Source organism: Triturus cristatus, chromosome 9 (genome assembly GCF_964204655.1).
Source record: "Triturus cristatus chromosome 9, aTriCri1.1, whole genome shotgun sequence".
NCBI classification, from domain to species: domain Eukaryota; kingdom Metazoa; phylum Chordata; class Amphibia; order Caudata; family Salamandridae; genus Triturus; species Triturus cristatus.
Genome location: NC_140592.1, coordinates 1,289,707,140 through 1,289,734,312, shown reverse-complemented (window position 1 = coordinate 1,289,734,312; position 27,173 = coordinate 1,289,707,140).

Genomic DNA, 27,173 nt, shown 5'->3' with positions numbered 1-27,173 from the left:
TGGGGAACCAGGTTCAGCCTTCATGAGCAGTCCCCCACACCACTCTCCGGAGGGAGCACATTTCCATGCTAGACCTTAGAAGGCCCCGCAAATTATGAAAAGGCCTGGTGTCTTAACACCAGCAGGTGGACCCCAGCAGTGGCAAGTGTGGGTTCACCTTGAAGGCTTACCCACCACAATCCATACTGAAGTTCACCTCCAGTCTTGAGGGCAGGCCTACGAAGTAGCGGACCCTAGAGCAACAGTGACTCTGTCACTGAGGTCACAGGATACCCGGAGAAGAGCTGGCTCTAGGGCACTGCGACCGGTGTGACCGCAACGCGTGCTGACTTTGAGTGGGGGCGTTGTATATTGTGGTTTTAAAAGCACTTGCTGCCTCCTTCCTGGCCTACAGCAATTTTCAGCAATAATAAAAATGTCATGATGGTGAATAGAAGTAGAAGTCTTCCTAGAGCGAGTTCGGAGTTTTGTCTAGTGGAAGTTTTGACTCATGGAAAGATAGCGCAGAGGGTTTTAAATTTTTTTTAAATTAATTTATTTCAATTTCAGATTCAAAAAGAACACATACAGATGGTTATGCTGTAGCAATTGATGACACATTAACAGTTCGTACACTCGGGGTGGCAGCAGATATCGACAATCAATTTGATGACAATCATAGACACACAAACACTTGATAGTAATCAATCAGGTATACAATGTGGCAGTGGAGGATTACAGTACATTAATGACATGAGCAATCAGACATCAGTGATAGTCAACAGGTATGCAGTTAGCGGGCCCCAAATATCACGAGGTTTGGAAGTACTAGGCAACTCCTCAGCATAGATAGCGCAGAGGGTTAATGTGCCTGCTGCTAAGAACCATGCCCATCACAAAGTGCACATATTGTAAATAGGTCAGTGGGTTACTGCTTTTGTCAGAAAGATTATTTTGCTACTTGAAGTTTATAAGTTAAAATCCTAACAAAGAACAGTGAGAGCAGCATACAGACTGCAAGGTATAAACTAGAGCTTTATGGGTTTTTTCCCTAAGCCTTTGATTATCCTAATGTTGCAAAAAGTGTTCATTTGGATAGAAATCAATAACAATTATTAAAGTGACCCCCAATCATGGTATTAAGTTTTAAATTCTGAGTTTGTGTTTCTCCGGCTCAATCACTATTAAACTATACTGCCCACTAGTATGGTTGTCATGTGACTCCTACACCTTGTAGTCCTTTGTCTTATGTAACATTTCCTACACAGTGATTTACACACGTAAAATTGATTGTCTCTGTGTATATTGCTGACGACAGAAAATCCATGGCTCGGAAACAAATGGCTTGTGCCTCCACTTTTAAGCATATTTGGGACATTCTGTGATTAGAAACATATCCCACTTGTGAATTTATTTTAATGTCAATAACTCATATTAATCGTTAAATAATCATGTGTATCCATTGGTTGAATTACATAGCATAATAAGCTGTAACTGGTCAGTGAAATGCCAAACAAATACTAAAGATTGGGATGTTTTGCAATCCTGGCCACACCTCTAACTCCGCCCACTGATCCAATCCTCAGGTTATTCCCGCCTTCTGATTCTCCGCCCACAGTTCCCCTACTGTTTTTTCGCCACTTCGACCACTGATCTGGAAGCAATGACAGAAGAAGCAAAATATCAGTCGGTGGCAACTATTCGAAGCACAGATTGTTTGCTTAATTGCTTTTAAGCCACGCCCTTAATTGCATCGGTCACGCCCCTTTGATAAACCCCCCTAGTTTTTTCATTCAACTTAAAGCCCGGGTCTACACGCGCGGTCGGATTCTTGGCGCACATAGCCTTGGCTGAAGCGCACAGAGCCCTTACTATGCCGCACATAGATGAAAAAAATTAGAGGGAACATTGGTTACAAAACACCAAGCCAATGGTAAGCAATGGACAGAATGTGTTCCCATGGAAGCTTTCAGAATGTCACCAGGATGCCATTAGCAAATCAGACAGCTGGGTAGTGAGGTAGTTTTTTTTTTTAACTCTTTTTTATTAAACAAGCTCATTAGACAGTACAATGCTATTTGCAAAAGCATACACCTTTGAGTTATGTTAACATTCAAACATCATAATTTAAGATAACTGGGGAATGGGATGAGTGAAAAACATCGTATACAACATCGGCCCCATTCCCATAGTGGCACGTACCTGGGGAAAAATTACAATCAGGGGGCATATTATCAAAGCCCGGCGATAAATATCGCAAAGCGCGCTTAGCGCTTGCATATTTATCGCCGGCTATCTCTGGAATTTATCGCCCGGTTAGCGCGATATCAACAACGCTCATCGCCGAGGTGATAAAAATTCCAGAGATACTGGGGATATCGCCGTTTTACTCCATGGTTTTGGTTAGGCACCTCCTGAGGCTTGAGCCGGGAGAGTCCTACACTGTAATCACTTCTTTGCTGCTGAAATTTTAAAAACAAATTTTAACAGTTTTTATATTTTGCGCACTTTGCACTCACTCTGTTCTCAGGCTAGAAGTCACCGCAGGCTGATCACGGGACTTCCGACGCTGGGGCAGCCATTTTGGGGGTAGCAAGGTCAGCGGACTAGCTCTCACGTCCCTGACATCACTTAAAACAGACGCTAGCGTGTCATTCGATCATTCAAGAGATTATAGACTGGAAAATAAGCTGCTTTCCATTCCTTCAAGACTTAGCCTGAAGGCTGCTCTCCATAGCTACCACTAGGATAGCTTTCAATAAAGGTTGTCTTTAACCTATCACTATAAGGGGTTGTTTGGACTGATACAAGGTGCCCACTTGAACTAGTGGACAGCATATATCAGGCCACCTTCTCACATTGGTGGCACCGGTGGGATTCCAGCTTGCTATTGTTTTACCAGATAATCTCAATTGAATTGATCAACTGAAAACCACTAAAGGTCCCTGAGGTACATATAATATCAAGTTTAGCTAAGGTATGTTCTACTGAACTTAGAGTTGTGTGTTAAGGGATAGCACACCCTTTCTACAACTCATGGGAGTTTAGTAGGCCACACTAGTGTAGGTAATGCAATACACCACACCACATTCGTAATGTCTAACCAGCCAGGAACCTCTGATTCCCTATCAGGGACCAGTGAGCTCCTTCCCTACAAGTATGAGGATCTCTCCTTTGCTCGACTTAGGGCCTTATGCACGATTAGGAAGCTGAAGACAGGCAAAAGTCCATCCACACAGCATCTTACAAAGATACTGAAACTGGATGACATTACAAGTCCTAGTGGGCCTGTAGATGGAGACAGTGTGGGTGGGGCAGCACTTCAGACTGGGTCCTGGGGTGGAAACTCCCCTGACCCTAACTCTGATGCTGACCAGACTGGTGACAATGACCAGACTCTGGTGGACACAGACCATCAGGATGAGGATGAGGAAGAGGACAATAAGGCTCCTTCCTTCATTCCTCCTGGTAGGCCTGAACACAGGGCTAGAAGGGATAGATCTCTGTCAAGGGGATCTCTTCAGTCTAACTCCTCTATTGGAACCTCTATTTCTTCTCATAGAGGGAGGGAAACCTCCCAGGAGAGGAGAGAGAGACTGCTGAAGTATGAGCAAGACAAGTTCAACCTCAGAAAGCAGCAGATGGCCTTAGATAGGGAAGCCCTGGAGCTCTACAGAGCTACTAAAAAGGAGGGACTAGAGTCCCTTGGTGGCAGCAATTTCCCTAGAGATAGGGAGAGGTCTTTTGACCATAGAAACCTAAGTAAGATTGTCCCTCCCTACCAGAGTGGGGATGACATCCACAAATGGATAACTGCCTTGGAGAGGGCCTGTAAAGTACAGAAGGTCCCTCAAGGTCAGTGGGCAGCAATCTTATGGCTCTCCTTTGCAGACAAAGGTAGAGACAAGCTCCTCGCTGTAAGAGAAGAGGATGCTGATGATTACAAAGTCTTGAAAAGTGCTCTGATAGATGGGTTTGGCCTAACCACTGAACAGTACAGGTTAAAGTTCAGAGATACCCAAAAGGCACAGAATCAGGACTGGGTTGACTTTGTTGACTATACTGCTAAGGCTCTGGAAGGTTGGTTATTGGGCAGTAAAGTGTGTGACTTCATAGGATTGTACAATCTGATAATGAGGGAGCAGATTTTTAATAACATTCACAATCAGCTGTTGCACCAGTACCTGGTAGACTCTGATCTGACCTCTCCCCAAGAATTGGGAAATAAGGCAGACAAATGGGTCAGAACCAGGGTGAGACGGAAAGTACAGAACCAAGGTGGTGACCCTAAGAAGCAAGATTCTAAAAACTCTGATAAGGGTGGGGACAAGGGTAAAGACCGGAAGTCTTCACAAGGGCCCCAAAAATCTTCTTCAGGGGGTGATTCCCAGTCAGGAAAGGGAAAAGCCCAAAAGAAGCCCTGGTGCAAAATCTGTAAGCTGAACACTCACTGGACTAGTGACTGCACCAAGGCTAAAGAAAATACTCCAACCACCACCAATGACCCTAAGGCACCTGCTCCCCCTAGTACAGTTACAATTTGTGGTGGGAATACACAGAATAAGGGTGTAGTAGGGTTGACCCTGGGTACTGAGTTGGGCTCTGGCCTAGTCAGAGTACCAACTCAGGCTGTGCTTGTCACTGATGGGGGCATGGATATGTCCCCCTTTGTGAGCCCCAGTAACCTGGGTAAATACAGACAGCAGCCTTTAATTAATTGAGTAGAAGCTTGGGCATTTAGGGACACAGGAGCAAGTGTCACAATGGTGACAAAAGATCTTGTGGATCCTGGGCAAATTATACTTGGTGAAATGTACCAAGTGACCAATGCTAGCAATGTCAGAACAGACCATTCTCTGGCAGTTGTTAACTTCTCCTGGGGAGGGGTAACCTGCTTTAAGAAGGTTGTGGTAAGTGCAGACCTACCAGTACAGTGCTTGCTTGGCAATGATCTAGAGACTTCAGCTTGGGCTGAAGTGGAGCTCAGGACACATGCAGAAATGTTAGGGATCCCTGCACATGTCTTTGCTGTGACTAGGTCAAAGGCCAAAATGTCAAAAGCTGGACAGGCCCTGGATTCTGGAATAATGGACCAGGTGCCTCACAAGAGGAGGAGCAGTAGGGTTAAGGCAGAGCCTTCCCACCTGTCTCAGGAAACTGATCAGTCTCCTCAGGGAGATGATCTTGAGCCTGAAGAAGGAACTGTCCCAGAGGAGCTTGAAACTGATCAGTTGGAGTTCTTGGGGACAGGGGGCCCTTCCAGGTCTGATCTGAGCCAGGAGCAGAAAAACTGCCCCTCTCTTGAAACCCTCAGACAGCAAACTGCTGATGAGGCTCCTGGGAATGCTAGTGGCACCCATAAAGTTTATTGGGATGATGGACTCCTTTACTCAGAGAGTAGAGACCCCAAGCCTGGTGCATCCAGGAGGTTGGTTATACCTCTGACGTTTAGGGGTTTCCTATTGACACTAGCCCATGATATTCCCCTAGCAGGACACTTAGGCCAGAACAAGACTTGGGACAGAATTGTTCCTCACTTTCACTGGCCACACATGTCTGAAGACACAAAGGAGTTCTGTCGCTCTTGTGTAACCTGCCAAGCCAGTGGCAAAGTAGGTGGCACTACAAAGGTCCCCCCTGAAACCACTACCTGTGGTGGGGGTTCCCTTTGAGAGGGTTGGAATTGACATTCTTGGTCCCATGGATCCTCAAACAGCATCTGGGCACAGGTGGTGAATCATGACACCAGGTATCCAGAAGCTATACCCCTAAGGACCACTACAGCACCTGTAATGGCAAGAGCCCTCTTGAGTGTGTTCTCAAGAGTCGGTTTTCCAAAAGAGGTGGTATCTGACAGAGTTGCAAACTTTATGTCAAGTTACTTAACTGCAATGTGGAAGGAGTGTGGAGTGAATTACAAATTCACCACACCCTATCACCCACAATGCAATGGTTTAGTTGAAAGGTTCAACAAAACCTTAAAGGGCATGATTAAAGGACTCCCAGAGAAGCTTAGGCGAAATTGGGACCTTCTCTTGCCCTGCCTCTTATTTGCATACAGGGAGGTGCCTCAGAAGGGTGTTGGCTACAGCCCTTTTGAACTTCTGTTTGGTCACCCTGTCAGGGATCCATTGTGTTTGGTGAAGGAAGGATGGGAGTTACCTCTCAAGCCCCCAAAGCAAGACATAGTGGACTATGTACTTGGTCTTCGATCCAGGATGGCTGAGTACATGAAAAAGGCAAACAGAAACCTTGAGGCTAGCCAGGAACTGCAAAAAGCCTGGCATGACCAAAAGGCTGTATTGACTGTTTACCAGCCAGTACAGAAAGTGTGGGTGTTGGAGCCTGTGGCCCCAGCAGCTCTCTTGGACAAGTGGAGTGGACCCCACACTATTGTTGAACAGAAAGGGGAGGTTACCTACTTGGTAGACCTTGGAACCCCTAGGAGTCCCCATAGGGTTCTCCATGTCAACAGGCTGAAGCCATCAGTGGACAGGGCTGACATGGGCTTGCTCACGGCAATTGCTGAGGGACAGGAGGAAGAGAGTGACCCACTCCCTGACCTCCTCTCACAGAACCCAGATGATGGGTCAGTTGATGGTGTAGCCTTGGCAGGCAGCCTCACTGTCCAGTAGCAAACTGATTGCAGACATGTTCTCAATCATTACAGACATATGTTTTCACTGACTCCAAGTCTGACCACCTGGTGCACTCATGAAGTGGACACTGGCGACAGTCTGCCTATTAAAAATAAGATTTATAGGCAACCTGATCATGTCAGGGAGCGTATCAGGACAAAAGACCAGAAAATGTTTGATCTGGATGTGATTGAGCCCTCAGATAGCCCTTGGGCTAGTCCAGTGGTCCTTGTACCAAAACCTCACACCAGTGGTGGAAAAAGAGAGATGAGGTTTTGTGTCGACTACAGGGGTCTCAATGCAGTCACTAGGACTGATGCCCATACAATACCAAGGGCAGATGAGCTTATAGATACTTTGGCCTCAGCCAAGTACCTTAGCACATTTGACTTGACAGCTGGCTACTGGCAGATCAGGCTAGCTGATGATGCAAAGCCAAAGACAGCATTTTCAACCCCTGGTGGGACTATCAATTTGTGGTAATGCCCTTTGGTTTGAAGAATGCACCTGCCACTTTCCAAAAGTTGGTGAATACAGTTCTCACAGGCCTGGAAGGCTTTAGTGCAGCACATCTGGATGATATTGCTGTCTTTAGCTCCACCTGGGAGGATCACCTGATCACCTGGTCCACCTAAGGAATGTTTTGGAGGCCCTGCAAAAAGCAGGTCTAACTATTAAGGCTACTAAGTGCCAGATAGGGCAGAGTCAGGTTGTGTACCTGGGCCACCTTGTAGGTGGAGGCCAGGTTCAACCATTGCAGAGCAAGATCCAGACCATAATGGAATGGACTGCTCCAACTACCCAGACTCAGGTGAGAGCCTTCTTAGGAGATTTGTCAAAGGGTATGGATCAATAGTGACACCCTTGAATGACTTAACTTCTAAGAAAATGCCCAATAAGGTTCAGTGGACAGCTAGCTGTCAAAAGGCATTTGATGACCTGAAGCAGGCCATGTGCACTGCTCCCATTCTGCAGAGTCCTGACTACTCCAAAAAGTTAATTGTTCAAACAGATGCATCTGAATTGGGGGTCAGGGCTGTACTGTCACAATTGAATGAAGAAGGTCAGGATCAGCCTGTAGCTTTCATAAGCAGAAGGCTGACCCCTAGAGAGAAACGTTGGTCAGCCATTGAGAGGGAGGCCTTTGCTGTGGTTTGGGCTCTGAAGAAGTTGAGGCCATACTTGTTTGGTACTCACTTCCTTGTTCAGACAGACCATAAGCCCCTCTTATGACTAAAACAGATGAAGGGTGAAAATCCCAAACTGCTTAGGTGGTCGATTTCCCTACAGGGGATGGACTTTACAGTGGAACATAGACCTGGGAGTAACCATGCCAATGCAGATGGACTTTCTAGGTATTTCCACTTAGAACATGATGACTCAACTGGTCAAGGTTAGTTTAATGTCCCTGCATTTGGGGGGGGGGGGTTGTGTAGGAGAGTAGGGTCTGCTTCCCATGGGTAACCCCACTTTTTGCTGGTGTTTCACTGTTTTTCAACCTTAGTCTGGCTGTGGCCCTGCTAATCAAGACCACAGCCTAGCTGCTTCCTCTCAAAAATGGTTTCCATGTACATTAGGTACATATCTAATTGGATTCTGGAGTGCCTTATAAGCCCTTGTATATGGTATACTATGTACCTAGGACATAGGTACCTCAGAGGCCTACCAGGGCCTGCAGCATGTGTTGTGCCACCCCTGGGAAGCACTCCAAAATGACACCACAGGTCTGCTACTGCAACCTGGGTAAGGGTGTGCTTACACCCCTTACAGTGGTATAGGCTACCTATATCACTACCTTATCCAGACAGAAATAAACCTATAAGCCACTCCTATGGCAGGCCTTGTCAATCCTGAAGGCAGAGTGCTTGGTTTTATGTGAGAGGGTGCCCAAGCATGAGCTGAGCCCCTCTGCAGCATTCGGAAATACTTCCTTATGCCTGTTCTGTGATACAGCCATACTATATACTCTTAAGTGCATTATAACCTCGCGGTAAATGCTAACTTTGCAATGGCTGCATCAAAACATGTCGTGTTTGGTGTCAAACGCTTTGGAATACTACCCCCCACCAGTTCTGGCGGCGGGGGTAGCATTCCACCCTTCTAGAGGAAGAGACATGTTCACACTGGCTAAACCCGGTTAAATCCTTTCAAAGCCCTGGCATCACAAAACGGATGCCACAGACACGGGTCTGGCCTCCTGCTGCTGGGGGAAACTCCGGCAGGGGAGGCCTGGACAATAGGTTTCCTGTCACAGGGAGGTGTAACCACCTCCCCAGACAGGCTGATGTGTATTGGGGCAGGGTGGGTGAATTCAGAGAATGCTTTTGAGACACTGCCTGGGGCACACAAGGTGTCCCTGTGCATAGCCCAGTTCAAACCGGTTGCAGGGGCACTCAGCCCCTGCTCTGGCGCAAAACTGGACAAAGGGGAAGGGGTGTAACCACCCCCACCCCAGGTCCACCCATAGGTGGGGCCTTGGAGTTAGTCCATCCCCTAAACTTAGTATAAGTATAGGAATCCAATCCCTAGGACTTTAGATTACCCTGGACGAACCTCTGAAACATATATCCTGGACCTTCGACTTTCTATCACTACTAGAAGACAGAAGAAATCTCCCTTGGGGTCAAGGAGTGACTCCCCTGCTTGGCAGGCACCAAAGAAGCAACTGACCGGTCTGCATCGCTTAGGCTCCCGCCGGACGCCGAAGTCTTTGCATCACCAGATGTGGATTTCCAGACTTCATCAAGGCTACCCTGAGTCCACAGCAAAGCTGAGGCCCGTGGCTATCGTGGGTAAGGTGGAACCGTGACTCCTGGACACCGTGAACTTTTGCAGCAACAACACCTTCCTGGTCATCCTCGAAGTTGTGCTTTGGGCTCCGAGTAGCCCCAGCCTTGAGCACCTCCTGCACCGAAGATTGTTGGCCTCCACTCCACGAGTGACCCGTGGGCCAGCTCCAAGTGCGACGGCTCGAGGCTCCTTCGTGATCACTAGCCTGGCTAGCAGGTTCCCACGAAGGCAACTCCACTTCTGTTTGGGCTTTTCTGGTTGCTCGAGTCTTGCTCTTACTTACCCTCACTGGGTGAGTTCATGAGACCTTGCTGGTCTGCACCGTAGTCCTTTCTCTGATTTCCTGAGACTTGCTGTTGCGAAGGTTTGTTGGGTCCTTTCTGGTCGCCAACACCGCAGCACTCGACAGACTTTGTGGGCCAGCTCGAATCCGGCTTGTGGACTTCGCCGACGCCTCCTGGACCTCCTGTCTGAAGAGTAAAGACACCCGTCAACTCACCTGAAGGACCCGACCTCTGTGGGCATTGGTCCATCCTGCCCTAGGTCACTGGCAAGTGACCCAGACTCTGTCCCCTCTGCTTTCAGGTTCCTTACATCCTAGATCCAGGCTTGGATCTCTCCGGACACTTCTCCTCTTCTCGGCAGCAGCAGTTCTTTGCGGGCTTCCATTGGAATCGACGACGTGACCCGACACCAAAAGACACCTATGCACCCGGCTACCCTGGGTGAGGTAACTCAAGTACTCTGGTACTCTTGAGGGTGCTAGCCCTAGAACTGTCTAAGACCAAAAGGGTTTGGTCCTAGTTCAATTTGAAGTGTCCCTAATCTTTAAAATTCCCACACTGCATACAGTTCCCGTGGGTGCCCTGTGTCACTACCTTGGGTGGTTCCTTGGGGTCCCAGCGATTCTAGAGGCAATAGGCACACTGCCTATTACAGTCGTGGTTCTTATACCACTTTTTTAGTATATGGTTTGGTACCCCCCTAGGGCCCAAACGTGTATTTGTGCTTTTACTGATGCTTAGACACTTGTAACTAAAGTGCTTCGAACTCCAGTCTCATAAAGAGACTAGAGGGGTGTGATTTATCTTAAATACATATATTTTGAATATATACCTCGTGTGGTTGTCTTTTCATTTGCTCATTCAAGAGATCATAGAATGGTAAAACAAGCTGCTTTACAGTCCTTCAAGACTTAGCCTGAAGGCTGTTCTCCATAGCTACCACTAGGATAGCTTTCAATAAAGGTTGTCTTTAACCATTCACCATAAGGGGTTGTTTGGACTGATACGAAGTGCCCACTAGAACTAGTGGGCAGCACATATCAGGCCACCTTCTCACACTAACTACTTCCACTGTAAACTGCTGTGAGGTGCACCCAGATGCTGTACAACCTCAAGCTCAAATGACCTGTACGGTGTATAACACTAAGATACCACAGTTTCTGTCTCTGCCAATAGCAAACCCAAGTCCCATACTGCTACCAATTAAAATGGACACCCCCTGTGTCCTGAAATGTACCCTCTTCAACGCAAGGTCCTTGGTAAAACATAACCTTGAAATCGCCTCTCTCATTGAAGATGAAAAAGTTCACGTAACATTCATCACCGAATCAAGGACGGATCAGGCATCCTGACCAGACTTAGTAAAAGCCACACCCCCAGACTATCTCTGTTACACACTAAATAGACAAAAGAAGAAAGGGGGAGGGCGCGTGGTCATTTATTATCACAAATCCATTACAGCGTCCTTCGACCCATTAGACATTGAGGAATGTGAAGCATTTGAATTCTGTCTCAAACTCTCTCACCACTATACTTTTAGAGGCGTCCTTATTTATAGACCACCTGGCCCAGGTGGGCGATTTCTAATAAATGCAAGCAGCATACTAGAAAGGGGCATAAGCACAAACTCCTATACCATCCTAGGAGATTTTAACTACCATCTTGAACTGCCCTCAGATCCGGATACTTTGAGTCTGCTTGATCTGATGAAGGGTGGAAACCTAAAGCAAAAGGTGATCGGTGCAACCCATCAGGCCGGTCATACGTTAGACTGCATCTTTTTTAACAATAGGCAGCTTTCCTTTAAGAGCATCCTTCCTTTAATCTGGTCCGACCACTCAGCAGTCATATTTGAGCTCACTCTGCCAGACCGCACGGCTCAAAAATCATTAACAAAATATTCAGATAATAGAGCTTGGAATAAAATAGAAGCAGAGGAACTGAACACATTACTAACCTCTACTAATACTCCAACACCCAGCAATCTGGATGAGGCAACCAGATCATATTCTAGATGGTTGGAAGCGGCAGGGAATGAACTTACACCTTTAAAACGCCGTAGCCATACTAGACAACAACCTTCCTCCCCTTGGTATTCCAAAGAATTGCGGGACCAAACGTTGGCCTGCAAACTCCAGGAAAGAAACAGGAGAAAGGGATACAAAGATGAGGACAAAAGAGAATACAAAGCTGGATTGGCACACTGCAAACAGCTGCTGAAAATCGCAAAACAAAACAATTTTTCCCAAAAAAATCAACTCGGCCAAAAACTCATCTTAGTAAACACCATAGCACACCCCGAGTACAAAATATCTCAGCAACCCAAGAGCTGTGTGATAAAATTGCTAAGTTCTTTTTTGATAAAGTTAATTGTATTTTTTCAAACTACTCAGTCTCCTCTCCCAAAATGGATCCCGATTTGGCCAAAGACCAGATGAAATCATTTCTTGACGGACCACAGCTAAATAACTTTGCCCCCTTAACAGAATCAGATATAATTTACTGGAGAAAGTGAAGTCTGGCTCTCCTTATGATCCCTGTCCATGTACTGTAGTAAAAATGGCAGCAGAGACAGTCTCTTGGACATTAACCCCCATTATTAACACTATATACTTTCCCATAGACTGGAAACATGCCTCAATCCTGCCCCTTCTGAAGAAACCCAACCTGGACGCTAATGACCCTAATAATTTTAGACCAATATCAAGACTTGGGTACCTTTGTGTCACAAACCTCATTGGTGGACAGGGGAGTCCTGCAAGGATCTATCCTGAGTCCCACCCTGTTCAATGTGTATGTGGCTCCATTGGCGGAAATCATCCGAAGCTGTGGGTTTGAGACTATCTCGTATGCCGATGACACGCAGCTGATTGTCCCCATTGGGGATGACATTGCATCCACTCAACTAAAATTTAAAGGCTGAATGTCTAGCATCGCAACTTGGATGAGGAAGAACTTCCTACAGCTTAACTCAGCTAAGACAGAGATACTGTTGTTTGGGAAGGCCGAGGAGATCTGGTCCCCCGATTGGTGGCCGCCTGAGCTGGGAGAGGCACCTGCCCCCAAAAAATGGGCCAAGAATCTTGGCATCAGGATCGATAACAAGTTATCCATGGAGGAACATGTGAAGACTTTGTCAGGGACCTGTTTTGGAATTATGAGGATGCTAAGGAAGATTTTTCCTTGGATTCCACTCTCGGCTAGAACCTCCCTTATCCAGTCACTCTTGGTGAGCCGACTGGATTATGGCAATGCCTTGCTTGTCAGAATAAGGGAAGACCTACTATCCAGACTACAGGTGGGGCAGATTACGGCAGCCCGTCTTGCCCTTAATAAGCCGGCCCTTACTCCCTCTGCTCCCCTCTTGAGCCAACTTCATTGGCTTCCGATTAGGAAACGAGCTATATTGAAGATGCTATGTGTAGTCTTCAAGGCCTTACAGGGGAAGGGCCCCGCCTACCTTAACAAGAAAATTACTTTATATAATCCTATGCGGCATCTAAGATCTAGTAATCGTAATTTTCTGTGCCTTCATAGAATTAGCAGAGTGAAAATGGGGGGCCGTGCCTTTTCGTATCTGGCTCCCAGTCACTAGAACTACCTACCAGAAAATATCCGGTCTTGCACCGAGATATCCTGTTTTAAGAAACTTCTGAAGATGTGGTTGTTCTAGGAGACTTGGACTATGAGTGCTCATTTATTTAAGCGCCGAGAGATCCCTGTTGGGATGATTCGTTTGCGCTATACAAGTGAGTAAAATAAATAAATAAATAAAGACTTCCACTCCCGGCAAAAATAATTGAAAAAATTATGAATGCCCAACTCAATAAATTTCTGCAGGATTCCCAGGCCCTTGACCCAACTCAGTACGGGTTTAGAGCGGGCCACAGTACAGAAACGGCACTCTTGAAATCCACAGAAGAGATCAGGACTATCTTGGACCAAGGGGGGAAGGCCATATTGATCATGTTGGACCTGTCTGCAGCATTCGGCACGGTCCATCATATCTTGCTGATAGACCAATCGGATGAGCTAGGTGTCAGGGGGTGAAGCCTGGAAGCTCATTAAATCGTTTCTAGCTGACAGAATGCAAACAGTGGCTTTCGATGAGTTTGAAGCCGAATCCTTCTCCTTGCCCTGTGGGGTGCCGTAAGGTTCATCTTTGAGCCCAACACTTTTTAATGTTTACGCATCTTCACTAGCACCCCTAATTGAGTCCTTCGGGTTCACCCTAACTTCCTATGTGGATGATACCCAACCAGTGGTGACTTTAATACCAGACGATATTCAGGAAACAACGTCAAAGTTGCGGGACTGCATGCAAGCCGTAGGGAGTTGGATGGCCCAAAACTGTCTGAAACTTAACTCTGGGAAAACAGAGGTACTTTTGTTTGGCAATGACCCTACCTTCTGGACTCCTAAATGCTGGCCTGAAGATATGGGTCCCCTACCGACTCCCATTAGGAAGACGAAAATCTTGGAGTCTGAATAGATGACAAATTAAGTTTAAGGGAGCAGGTCAACACAGTCATATCACCCACATCTTATATCCTGAAATCTTGCAAAACAATTATGGCTCTTCTTCCAAAAGACACACAACAAACAGTGGTCACTGCACTCATAATGTCCAGATTGGACTACTGCAACAGCCTTTATCTCACGATCCACAAGGGATCCGTGAACAAACTACAGATTTTGCAGAACGCAGTGGCCAGGCTGCTTACTGATACACCAAAGTACGAGTCTATCTCAGCCAAAATAAAAAGCTCCACAGGTTGCCAGTCAGGAAACGGACTCTATTTAAGTCTCTCTGTCTGGTTTTCGAGGCTCTGCAGGGAACCGGACCTGAATTCCTAAAACAACGTCTCTGCTGGTACACACCAAACAGAGCACTGCGCTCTTCGGATGCAAAACTAGTGAGGGTACCCAGGGTAAGAAAAGCTAACTGGGGCGGCAGAAGCTTCATTGTTAATGCGGCTAAATCCTGGAATTCTCTCCCGTTATCCATGAGAAAAATTTTCAATCTTATTGCCTTCAGGAAAGCATTAAAAACTTGGCTGTTCTAAAACTCTCACACTCCTCTAGCCCACAGCAGGCGTTCACATAGCGCCAGGACACCTTCGGGTAGCAGTTGCGCTCTACAAATACCACTAACATTAACATTAGTCGGTTAGGGCGTTAGGGCTTGCTTAGGGTGTTAATGTAAGGGTTAGGGTGTTATGATTAGTGTTTTCATTAGCATATTGGACTTGGCATTAGAGGTTTAGAGAATAAGGATATGGTTAGGGATATATTAGGTTAGGATGTTAGGATTTTGGTTAGGGTGTTAAGGTTAGGATTCCAGTAGGGCTAAGCTGTCATGTTTAGGGTTTTGGGTGGAATATTGGGTTTCCCGTTAGAGGTTGGTGTTATGAGTAGAGGCTGGGGTTATGGGTAGAGGCTGGTGTTATGGGTAGAGACTGGGGTTACGGGTAGAGGCTGGGGTTATGGGTAGAGACTGGGGTTAGGGATAAGGTTTCCGTTTTGGTTCCATTGAGATTAGGCTCTTGGGGTTTGGATTAGGGCATTACGTTTCGATTGATTTCAATTACGGTTAAAGTGTTATGGTTAGGGATATGCTTAGAGTATTGTGTTTAGCATCAGAGGTTGGTGTAATGGGTAGAGGGTGGGTTAGAGATAAGGTTATAGTTATGGTTCTACTAAGGTTAGGATGTTAGGGTCTGTGTTCGCGTGTTAAGGTTAGGGTCTAGTAGAGTTATTGTGTTATGGTTATGTTCTTGCTTAGAGTGAGTGTCCCCCTTTAAGTTTATCACTTTCATTGCTATTACTTTTTTATGAACTTTAACCCTCAAATTTTCCATTGCACAATAGCTTAGAATGGTGCCCCCCTGTGGTGCCTCTGGTAATTGTTACTCTGGCTCAGAGTGTACCTGTAGTAATAGCTCGATCTGTCTCGGACGTGTACCGCTAGGAATAGCTAGTCTCATGGCCTGTGGATGCTACTCTGGTCTTCTGGTCTGTGGACACTGCTCTGGTCTCATGGTCTGTGGACACTGCTCTGGTCTCATGGTCTGTGGACACTGCTCTGGTCTCATGGTCTGTGGACACTGCTCTGGTCTCATGGTCTGTGGACACTGCTCTGGTCTCTTGGTCTGTGGACACTGCTTTGATCTCATGGCCTGTGCCTGCTGCTCTGTCTCCTGGTGTGTGGAGCTGGCCTGTGGATGCTGCTCTGGTCTCATGGCATGTGGATGCTACTCTGGTCTTCTGGCCTGTGGACACTGCTCTGGTCTCATGGTCTGTGGACACTGCTCTGGTCTCATGGTCTGTAGACACTGCTCTGGTCTCATGGTCTGTGGACACTGCTCTGGTCTACTGACCTGTGGATGCTCCTCTGTCTCCTCTCCTGGTCTGTAGATGCTGTTCTGGTCTCCTGGCTTGTTGGTACCTCTCTGGTCTCCCGGCTTCTGGATGCGGATCTGTCTCATGACCTGTGGACCTGGTCTGTGGATGCTGCTCTGGTCTTCTGGCCTGTAGGCGCGGCTCTGGTCTCATGGTCTGTGGACGCAGCTCTGATGTTTTGGTCTCTGGATGCTGCTCAGTGTCATGGCCTGTGGATCTGACCTGTGAACTCTGCTTTCGTCTCCTGGCCTCTGGGCACAGTTCTGGTCTCCTGGTCTCTGGATTCTGCTCCTGTCTCCTGGCCCATGGACCTGGTCTGTGGACACTGTTCTGGTCTCATGGTCTGTGGACACTGCCTTGGTCTCATGGCCTGTGGATGCTCCTCTGTCTCACGACGTGTGTGCCCGGTCTGTGGATGCTGCTCTCCTCTCCTGGTCTGTAGATGCTGTTCTGGTCTTCCGGCTTGTGGATGCGGATCTGTGTCATGACCTGTGAACCTGGTCTGTGGATGCTGCTCTGGCCTCAGGGTCTGTGGACACTGCTCCGGTCTACTGGCCTGTGGATGCTCCTCTGTCTCATGACGTGTGTGCCCGGTCTGTGGATGGTGCTCTCCTCTCCTGGTCTGTAGATGCTGTTCTGGCGTTCTGGCTTGTGGATGCGGATCTGTGTCATGACCTGTGAACCTGGTCTGTGGATGCTGCTCTGGTCTTCTGGCCTGTGGGCGCGGCTCTGGTCTCATGGTCTGTGGACGTAGATCTCGTCTTATGGTCTGTGGATGCTGCTCTGTGTCATGGCCTGTGGATCTGACCTGTGAACTCTGCTTTCGTCTCCTGGCCTCTGGACAATGTTCTGGTCTCCTGGTCTCTGGATGCTGCTCCTGTCTCCTGGCCCATGGACTTAGTCTGTGGACACTGCTTTGGTCTCATGGTCTGTGGACACTGCTCTGGTCTCATGGTCTGTGGACACTGCTCTGGTCTCTTGGTCTGTGGACACTGCTTTGGTCTCATGGCCTGTGCCTGCTGCTCTGTCTCCTGGTGTGTGGAGCTGGCCTGTGGATGCTGCTCTGGTCTCCTGATCTGTGGACGCTGCTCTGTCTCATGGCCTGTGAACCTGGTCTGTGGATACTGCTCTGCTCTGCTCTCCTGGTCTGTAGACGCTGTTCTGATCTCCTGGTCCGAGGGTGCTTCTCTGGTCTCCTGGTCTGTAGATGCTGCTTTGGTCTACTGACCTGTGTATCTCAACCAATCAATCAGGAGGCTTGTAAAGCACGACTACTCACTCGAAAGAGTTTCAAGTGTCGCGTAGTTCCTATAAGACCTATACAGGATCTCTGCGTTTAGACAACATACACTGTGGGACTGGTGTCCAGACTGATTCCAGACACCCCACCAGGGTATGTTGGCCTGCGTACCAGCTAGCTCGCAATGCCACTATAACCTCCTCTTACCAAGGAGAGAATAGTTCTTGGCAACTATCGAAAATGACAACCCGGATCCCTCAGGACCGTGGAAACAGTAACTTACTTTTCGCTCAGTCACTCGTGCTGACTTGTTCTCAGAGAGATTCACAGAATAGACAGTTGGGACGTTTTCAATAAGTATTGATTGAACAGTCGCTATTCTAGCGTAAAATAAATGCACTGAAATCACCAGTAGACAGTAGCATATACAAATGAGTAGCGGCACTAAGAAGGTAAACAGATGGTAGGTTTCTACCATTTTGCTAAAACCATAAATATAGGCAGGTTTATAAAATACATGGTAATAAAATGTGTACTCCTACGATGCACCCTAAGTAGATGTACCTAAGTGTACCTGGCATGTGAGTAGGTGTAAAGCCAAGAATCCCTCTAGGATAAAGCCAACCCCATTACCTCATGTTAGTCTCTGGGACCCCGTTCTGGTCTCGAGCTGACCACACCTCGAAGGATTTCAGACCACTGCGAGCTGGAGTATCTGCCTGCAGGAACCTCAGCGTCTCGCGTCAGTGTGTCGGCAGGTAAGTCGTGATCTCCTCTGATTATCTCAACAAGATGTGGTGTTTATATACCCTAAGGTACCCCCAGGGGTTCTACCTTGCTGTGCCTGTGTTGGAATTAGGATGAAGTCAGGATTGAACTTTATACACAGTTATTATGCAGGAGATGATGGTCCTGCTGTGATTCCAAGAAACTAAGAATCCTCATGCATAATGTATGAGGCCAGTGTCCAGGGAAAAACCCTAAAACTGTGTTTAGTATTGTAACTGGGTAAAAGGTCGGTCCCTCAAGTCCGTTATGTATGTAATATAGGACAGAATGTAGGAGAAGGGTCATGATGTTACCCGGACCTATACGGGGGTCCCTATAGGAAATATAACACAAGGCACTGGTGGAGGGGGGGGGGCTGGTGGTCCTTCAAAGGCGCTGTGGTTCGGTCATAGAGCCAGGTCTTGGAGTCCTTCCAGAACTGAGGCGGAGATGGTGATTACTGGTCTGTGGATGCTGCTCTGGTCTCCTGGCTTTTGGCCGCCGCTCTGGTCTCCTGGCCCGTGGCTGCAGCTCTGTCTCTTGGCCTGTGGCCTCTGATCTGGTTTCCTGGTGTGTGGACACAGCTCTGGTCTCCTGGTCTGTGGACCTGATCTGTGGGCTCTGCTCTGGTCTCTTGGCCTGTGGACCGGGTCTGTGGGTGCTGCTCTGGTCTGCTGGTCTGTGGACCTGACCTGTGGATGCTGCCCTGGTCTCCTGGTCTGTGGACGCTGTTTTGTTCTCCTGACCTGTGGACCTGGCCTGTGACCGCTGATCTGGTCTGTGAACGCTGCTCTGGTCTCCTGGCCTGTGGACCTGGTCTGTGGATGCTGGTTTGCCTCCTGGCCTGTGGACCTGGCCTATGGCTGTTGATCTGGCCTCCTGGCCTGTGGCCGCTGATCTGGTCTCCTGGCCTGTGGACCCGGCCCTTTGACACTGCTGTGATCTCCTGGTTTGTGGGTGATGCTCTGTATCCTGGCCTGTGGACCTGGTCTGTGGATGCTGCTGGTTTGCCTCCTGGCCTGTGGACCTGGCCGGTGGCTGCTGCTCTTGTCTCCTAGTCTGTCGATGCTGCTCTTGTCTCCTGGTCTGTGGACAATGCTCTGTCTCCTGGCCTGGTCTGTCAACGCTGCTCTTGTCTCCTGGTCTGTCGATGCTGCTCTTGTCTCCTGGTCTGTGGACAATGCTCTGTCTCCTGGCCTGGTCTGTCAACGCTGCTCTTTTCTCCTGGTCTGTTGATGCTGCTCTTGTCTCCTGGTCCATGGGTGATGCTCTGTCTCCTGTCCTGGTCTGTCGACGCTGCTCTTATCTCCTGGTCTGTGAACATGGCTGGTGGCTGCTGCTCTTGTCTCCTGGTCTGTCGACGCTGCTCTTGTCTCCTGGTCTGTCGACGCTGCTCTTGTCTCCTGGTCTGTGGATGCTGCTCTTGTTTCCTGGTCTGTGAACATGGCTGGTGGCTGCTGCTCTTTTCTCCTGGTCTGTGGATGCTGCTCTTGTCTCCTGGTCTGTCGACGCTGCTCTTGTCTCCTGGTCTGTGGATGCTGCTCTTGTCTCCTGGTCTGTGGACATGGCCGGTGGCTGCTGCTCTTGTCTCCTGGTCTGTGGACATGGCCAGTGGCTGCTGCTCTTGTCTCCTGGTCTGTGGACATGGCCGGCGGCTGCTGCTCTTGTCTCCTGGTCTGTGGACATGGCCGGTGGATGCTGCTCTTGTCTCCTCGTCTGTCGACGCTGCTCTTGTCTCCTGGTCTGTGGATGCTGCTCTTGTCTCCTGGTCTGTGAACATGGCTGGTGGCTGCTGCTCTTGTCTCCTGGTCTGTCGACGCTGCTCTTGTCTCCTGGTCTGTCGACGCTGCTCTTGTCTCCTCGTCTGTTGACGCTGCTCTTGTCTCCAGGTCTGTGGATGCTGCTCTTGTCTCCTGGTCTGTGGACATGGCCAGTGGCTGCTGCTCTTGTCTCCTGGTCTGTGGACATGGCCAGTGGCTGCTGCTCTTGTCTCCTGGTCTGTGGACATGGCCGGCGGCTGCTGCTCTTGTCTCCTGGTCTGTGGACATGGCCGGTGGCTGCTGCTCTTGTCTCCTGGTCTGTCGACGCTGCTCTTGTCTCCTCGTCTGTCGACGCTGCTCTTGTCTCCTGGTCTGTGGATGCTGCTCTTGTCTCCTGGTCTGTGAACATGGCCAGTGGCTGCTGCTCTTGTCTCCTGGTCTGTCGACGCTGCTCTTGTCTCCTGGTCCATGGGTGATGCTCTGTCTCCTGTCCTGGTCTGTCGACGCTGCTCTTATCTCCTGGTCTGTGAACATGGCTGGTGGCTGCTGCTCTTTTCTCCTGGTCTGTTGATGCTGCTCTTGTCTCCAGGTCTGTGGATGCTGCTCTTGTCTCCTGGTCTGTGGACATGGCCAGTGGCTGCTGCTCTTGTCTCCTGGTCTGTCGACGCTGCTCTTGTCTCCTGGTCTGTCGACGCTGCTCTTGTCTCCTCGTCTGTCGACGCTGCTCTTGTCTCCTGGTCTGTGGATGCTGCTCTTGTCTCCTGGTCTGTGAACATGGCTGGTGGCTGCTGCTCTTGTCTCCTGGTCTGTCGACGCTGCTCTTGTCTCCTGGTCTGTCGACGCTGCTCTTGTCTCCTCGTCTGTTGACGCTGCTCTAGTCTCCAGGTCTGTGGATGCTGCTCTTGTCTCCTGGTCTGTGGACATGGCCGGTGGCTGCTGCTCTTGTCTCCTGGTCTGTGGACATGGCCAGTGGCTGCTGCTCTTGTCTCCTGGTCTGTGGACATGGCCGGCGGCTGCTGCTCTTGTCTCCTGGTCTGTGGACATGGCCGGTGGCTGCTGCTCTTGTCTCCTGGTCTGTCGACGCTGCTCTTGTCTCCTCGTCTGTCGACGCTGCTCTTGTCTCCTGGTCTGTGGATGCTGCTCTTGTCTCCTGGTCTGTGAACATGGCCAGTGGCTGCTGCTCTTGTCTCCTGGTCTGTCGACGCTGCTCTTGTCTCCTGGTCCATGGGTGATGCTCTGTCTCCTGTCCTGGTCTGTCGACGCTGCTCTTATCTCCTGGTCTGTGAACATGGCTGGTGGCTGCTGCTCTTTTCTCCTGGTCTGTTGATGCTGCTCTTGTCTCCAGGTCTGTGGATGCTGCTCTTGTCTCCTGGTCTGTGGACATGGCCAGTGGCTGCTGCTCTTGTCTCCTGGTCTGTCGACGCTGCTCTTGTCTCCTGGTCTGTCGACGCTGCTCTTGTCTCCTCGTCTGTCGACGCTGCTCTTGTCTCCTGGTCTGTGGATGCTGCTCTTGTCTCCTGGTCTGTGAACATGGCTGGTGGCTGCTGCTCTTGTCTCCTGGTCTGTCGACGCTGCTCTTGTCTCCTGGTCTGTCGACGCTGCTCTTGTCTCCTCGTCTGTTGACGCTGCTCTAGTCTCCAGGTCTGTGGATGCTGCTCTTGTCTCCTGGTCTGTGGACATGGCCGGTGGCTGCTGCTCTTGTCTCCTGGTCTGTGGACATGGCCAGTGGCTGCTGCTCTTGTCTCCTGGTCTGTGGACATGGCCGGCGGCTGCTGCTCTTGTCTCCTGGTCTGTGGACATGGCCGGTGGCTGCTGCTCTTGTCTCCTGGTCTGTCGACGCTGCTCTTGTCTCCTCGTCTGTCGACGCTGCTCTTGTCTCCTGGTCTGTGGATGCTGCTCTTGTCTCCTGGTCTGTGAACATGGCCAGTGGCTGCTGCTCTTGTCTCCTGGTCTGTCGACGCTGCTCTTGTCTCCTGGTCCATGGGTGATGCTCTGTCTCCTGTCCTGGTCTGTCGACGCTGCTCTTATCTCCTGGTCTGTGAACATGGCTGGTGGCTGCTGCTCTTTTCTCCTGGTCTGTTGATGCTGCTCTTGTCTCCAGGTCTGTGGATGCTGCTCTTGTCTCCTGGTCTGTCGACGCTGCTCTTGTCTGCTGGTCTGTGGATGCTGCTCTTGTCTCCTGGTCTGTGGATGCTGCTCTTGTCTCCTGGTCTGTCGACGCTGCTCTTGTCTCCTGGTCTGTCGACGCTGCTCTTGTCTCCTGGTCTGTGGATGCTGCTCTTGTTTCCTGGTCTGTGAACATGGCCGGTGGCTGCTGCTCTTGTCTCCTGGTCTGTGGATGCTGCTCTTGTTTCCTGGTCTGTGGACATGGCCAGTGGCTGCTGCTCTTGTCTCCTGGTCTGTCGACGCTGCTCTTGTCTGCTGGTCTGTGGATGCTGCTCTTGTCTCCTGGTCTGTGGACATGGCCGGTGGCTGCTGCTCTGTCTCCTGGTCTGTGGACATGGCCGGTGGCTGCTGCTCTGTCTCCTGGTCTGTGGACATGGCCAGTGGCTGCTGCTCTTGTCTCCTGGTCTGTGGACATGGCCGGTGGCTGCTGCTCTGTCTCCTGGTCTGTGGGCGCTGCTTCAGGCTGCCCCCTGCTGGCAGTCAGCTCAGAGTCCTGCTTTCAGTCCCAGTGTTTACAAATAGGTCCCATGTGTTTGGCTGGAGCCCAGCCTGACATGTGAGTCTGTGGAGATCAGTTGTATTTATGTTTTGCTTTCAATGTAATTAAAACCTCCTTTAATCTGGAAGTGCTGGGGGCGGGCTTCAGGGAGGAGAGCTTGAGTGAGCAGCTGCTGGGCCAATCCCTGCGCCTCTCTACAGCTCGTCATGTACCCATGGAGCAGGGGGTCCCTCTGATCTGTGCGGTATGCCAGGAGAGGTTAGCACCACTCCAGCAGGGACTGGTCATTATGGGATGAGAAGTCACCGCCCCATCACCGGCTCGGAGCAGGGCCTGGATGGCCGTAGCGGGCACCAGGCCTTTTCCCGGTGGGCCGCCAGGGTTGGGGAGGGGTCAGTTTTGGGTGCCTGGGGGCCGATTATGTTACAGGGCCGTTTTTGCAGCTCGGCCGCACCCCCAACCCCGCGGGGGTGGCCAAGCACTTTGCCAGGGCCGGTTTTGGTTTCCAGTCCGGCCCTGGCTCGGACAGAGGCGGACGTCACTGCTGCGTGTTTCTGAGCTGTGTTTAGCACTCATGTAGACAGCACGGTTCCCTAGACACCAGGTGCACGGCTCCTTTCTGCACGTGTGATAGGTTCATCCTGTGCCCACGTTTCACGGCAGAGTGGAAGACACTAGGGTCACACCTTGCATCAGAGGCAACAAGGAGCTGAACGAGCGCCCCCACAGCTCCAGGCTGGCTCCCGCACCCTACACGACACGCACCTTGCTGCGCCTACAGGGCACATCTGCAGCCCCCATACATGGGGCATATTTACAAGGAGCTTCCGCTGCCACAGCGTCATTTGTTTTGCAATCAGTGTCCCACACTGCTGCATTCTTACACTCTAATGCATTGGGCCAATGCGCCAGTTTGTAGAGACCTGCACCGCATGAGGCCTGCGCCAGGTCTAATGTATGCAGGGTGGGCGTTCCCACGTTAAAAGCCACGTAGAACTGATGCAGTGAAATTTACAACTTTTCATTGCATCACTCTAAGCCTTGAATGCATCAAAATTCCTACGCCTCTTGAAAACCAGGGGCCATATTTACAATAAATTGGCATAGGGCAGCAGCGCCATCATTTTGCTGTGCTGCCCTACGGCAATTCGAAAGGACGGAAATGCATTGTATTTACAAGATACGGTACATTCCTTTCCTTTCAACCAGCACCGGTGGAACAATTGCAGCCGTGCATCAACGCAGCCGCCCTTGCTGCGAGGGTATCTGTGTTGTTGGAATGGGTGTTTCTATGCAAGAAGGGGCACCGATCCGCACAAAAACAATCACGAGAGGCGTTTACCTCGTTCTATGGGGCATATTTACAAGAACTGGCACTTCAGCATACACGCCCCTACCGCAAAACAACGCTATGGATGCGCTGCATTGAAAATACGGGACTCCATGGCGCTAGGATCCACAGACACGTCTTAAATTCTGAGGCATCTGTTGACGCGAAAGTGACGCATTGCTGGAGTTGGTCATAAGACTGCGCCAGCACACAGAGGCGAGCTCCATGTTAAAAGCCCTGCGTCAAAGCTTATGCCGGGTTTGAGAAGACAAGATTTTGATGCAGGCAAGTCACAGAGTGATGCTGTGTTTCACTGCATTAGTTCTACGTGGCTTTCAATGTGGGAACGCCTACCCTGCACTACCCTGCATACATGATACCTGGCCCAGGTATAATGTGACGCAGGCTTCTACAAACTGATGCATTGGGCCCGAAGCATCACTTTGTAAATATGGAGCAGTGTGGAATAATGATTGTGCCGCCGCTGCGTCAAAATTTATTTATGCGGCAGCGCTAGCTCCTCGTAAATATGCACCTAAGTGTGATGCAAAATGCAGCACATGTGGAGAGAGGAAAAAACCGATATAAATGCAAACATTGCTCCTCTTTACGCCTGCTCTGGGAAAGCGTGCGTCTTCGGTGCTGCTCCAGATTCTGCCTGTGTTGCAAATCTGGGACAGTGTCAAAATTCATGGGTGTTGGGTGTGAACACTCCCAGCAACACCCATAGCACGCCTCCCTGCCACAGTGTACGATAACACAGCACTCGCCCCACGTGGACTTACACCTTATCCACAAGGCCATGAAAAGCCACACAGGGTGGCTTTTCTTGGCCTTGTAAACATGGACCTGCACTATGCGCCACAGGTGGAGCACGGAGCTTGTAAATATGCCCCCAGGCGTGGAAATGTACGCTGTGGCTTTACAATGGGAATCGCCTCGGGTTTATGAAGCATTGCTGTGGTTGCATCAGTCTTATGACTAACTACATCAATGCCCCACTTTTGAGCTCACAGATGTGTCAGTATTTGTGAAGCATTGTGGATCCTTGCTCCATGGAGCCCAGAATTGGAAATACAGCGCATCCATGGCATTGTGAGGGTATCTGACGCAGGTTCAAGAAATTTGAGCCACCACTGCCGAAGTGACAGTTCTTGTAAATATGCCTCAAGCTTTCAGAGGGTAAATGTGACCTCCACAGCCCACTTTGGACACCGAGAGCCTCATTTCCAACAATTTCATACAGGGCAGAGAATAAGTCTCTTTGCAGCGCAGCCCTGCGTCATCACAAGAAGAGGGAAGGAATACCCCATATCTATGAGATACGGCGCATGCCTGTCATCTTCCACAGTGCTGGTCCACAAAAGACTGCCTATCGCCAATGCAGACACACTTGCAGCATGGTGCACGGGTGCCTGTTTTGAAATCAGGTTGGGATACCTTCCTTTACAGAAACAACACTTACGCCCCCCCGGGGGAGGGGAAGGGATTTGATGCATTGCCAGATTTATGCCATGCTGTGAATTTGGGAATGGGTAAAAAAACAGGGGCGTTAAGTGGGAACACCCACCGCAACACCGATGGCATGCCTCCCTGGGGACGTTTGAGGCAACTCAGCGATTGCACTGCGTTGCCTCACACAATATTTACAAGACCATGAAAAGCCGCGCAGAGAGGCTTTCCATGGCCTCGGAGATGTGGTTCTGCGCTGTGCGCCGCCGGAACGTCAAAAAAGCGAATGCACCAGCAACTCTTGGGCTTGTAAATGGAAAATCGAGCCCTGTGGGTTTCCCTTCCATCAGGGGTCGATTCTATCTCTTACCTTTACTTGTAGGTACTTGGAGAGACACTGGGATACTCTGGTTTACTATATTACCAGAAGAGGCCCCGGGAGACTCTGGTTTACCCTATGACCAGGAGAGGCACCGGGAGACTCTGGTTTATTCTATCACCAGGAGAGACCCCGGGAGACTGTGGTTTACCTTATGACCAGGAGAGGCACCGGGAGACTCTGGTTTACCCTATGACCAGGAGAGGCACCGGGAGACTCTGGTTTACTCTATCACCAGAAGAGACCCCGGGAGACTCTAGTTTACTCTATTACCAGGAGAGACCCCAGGAGACTGTGGTTTACCTTATGACCAGGAGAGGCACCGGGAGACTGTGGTTTACTCTATCACCAGAAGAGACCCCGGGAGACTCTAGTTTACTCTATTACCAGGAGAGACCCCAGGAGACTGTGGTTTACCTTATGACCAGGAGAGGCACCGGGAGACTGTGGTTTACTCTATCACCAGGAGAGGGCCTGGGAGACTCTGGTTTACTCTATCACCAGGAGAGACCCCGGGAGACTTTGGTTTACTCTATCACCAGGAGAGAGCCCGGGAGACTCTGGTTTACTCTATCACCAGGAGAGTCCCCAGGTGACTTTGGTTTACTCTATCACCAGGAGAGGGCCTGCCAGACTCTGGTTTACTCTATCACCAGAAGAGACCCTGGGAGACTCTGGCTTACTCTATGACCACAAGAGACCCCGGGAGACTCTGGATTACTCTATCACCAGGAGAGACCCTGGGAGACTCTGTTTACTCTTTCACCAGGAGAGACCCTGGGAGACTCTGGTTTACTCTATCACCAGGGGAGGCCCCGGGAGACTCTGGTTTACTCTATCACCAGGAGAGACCCCGGGAGACTCTGGTTTACTCTATCACCAGGAGAGACCCCAGGAGACTCTGGTTTACTCTATCACCAGGAGAGGGCCTGGAAGACTCTCGTTTACTCTATCACCAGGAGAGACCCTGGGAGACTCTGGTTTACTCTATCACCAGGAGAGGGCCTGGAAGACTCTGGTTTACTCTATGACCAGGAGACCCTGGTTACTATATCACCAGAAGAGAACAAGAGAGACTCTGGTTTACCCTATGACCAGGAGAGCCCCCGGGAGACTCTGGTTTACTCTACCACCAGGAGAGGCCCTGGGAGACTCTGGTTTACTCTATCACCAGGAGAGGGCCTGGAAGTCTCTGGTTTACTCTATGACCAGGAGAGGCCCCGGGAGACTCTGGTTTACTCTATGACCAGGAGAGGCCCCGGGAGACTATCGTTTACTATATCACCAGAAGAGGCCCCGGGAGACTCTGGTTTACTCTATGATCAGGAGAGGCCCCGGGAGACTCTGGTTTACTCTATGACCAGGAGAGGCCCCGGGAGATTCTGGTTTACTCTATGACCAGGAGAGGGCCTGGGAGACTCTGGGTTACTCTATCACCAGGAGAGACCCCAGGAGACTCTGGTTTACTCTACCACCAGGAGAGGGC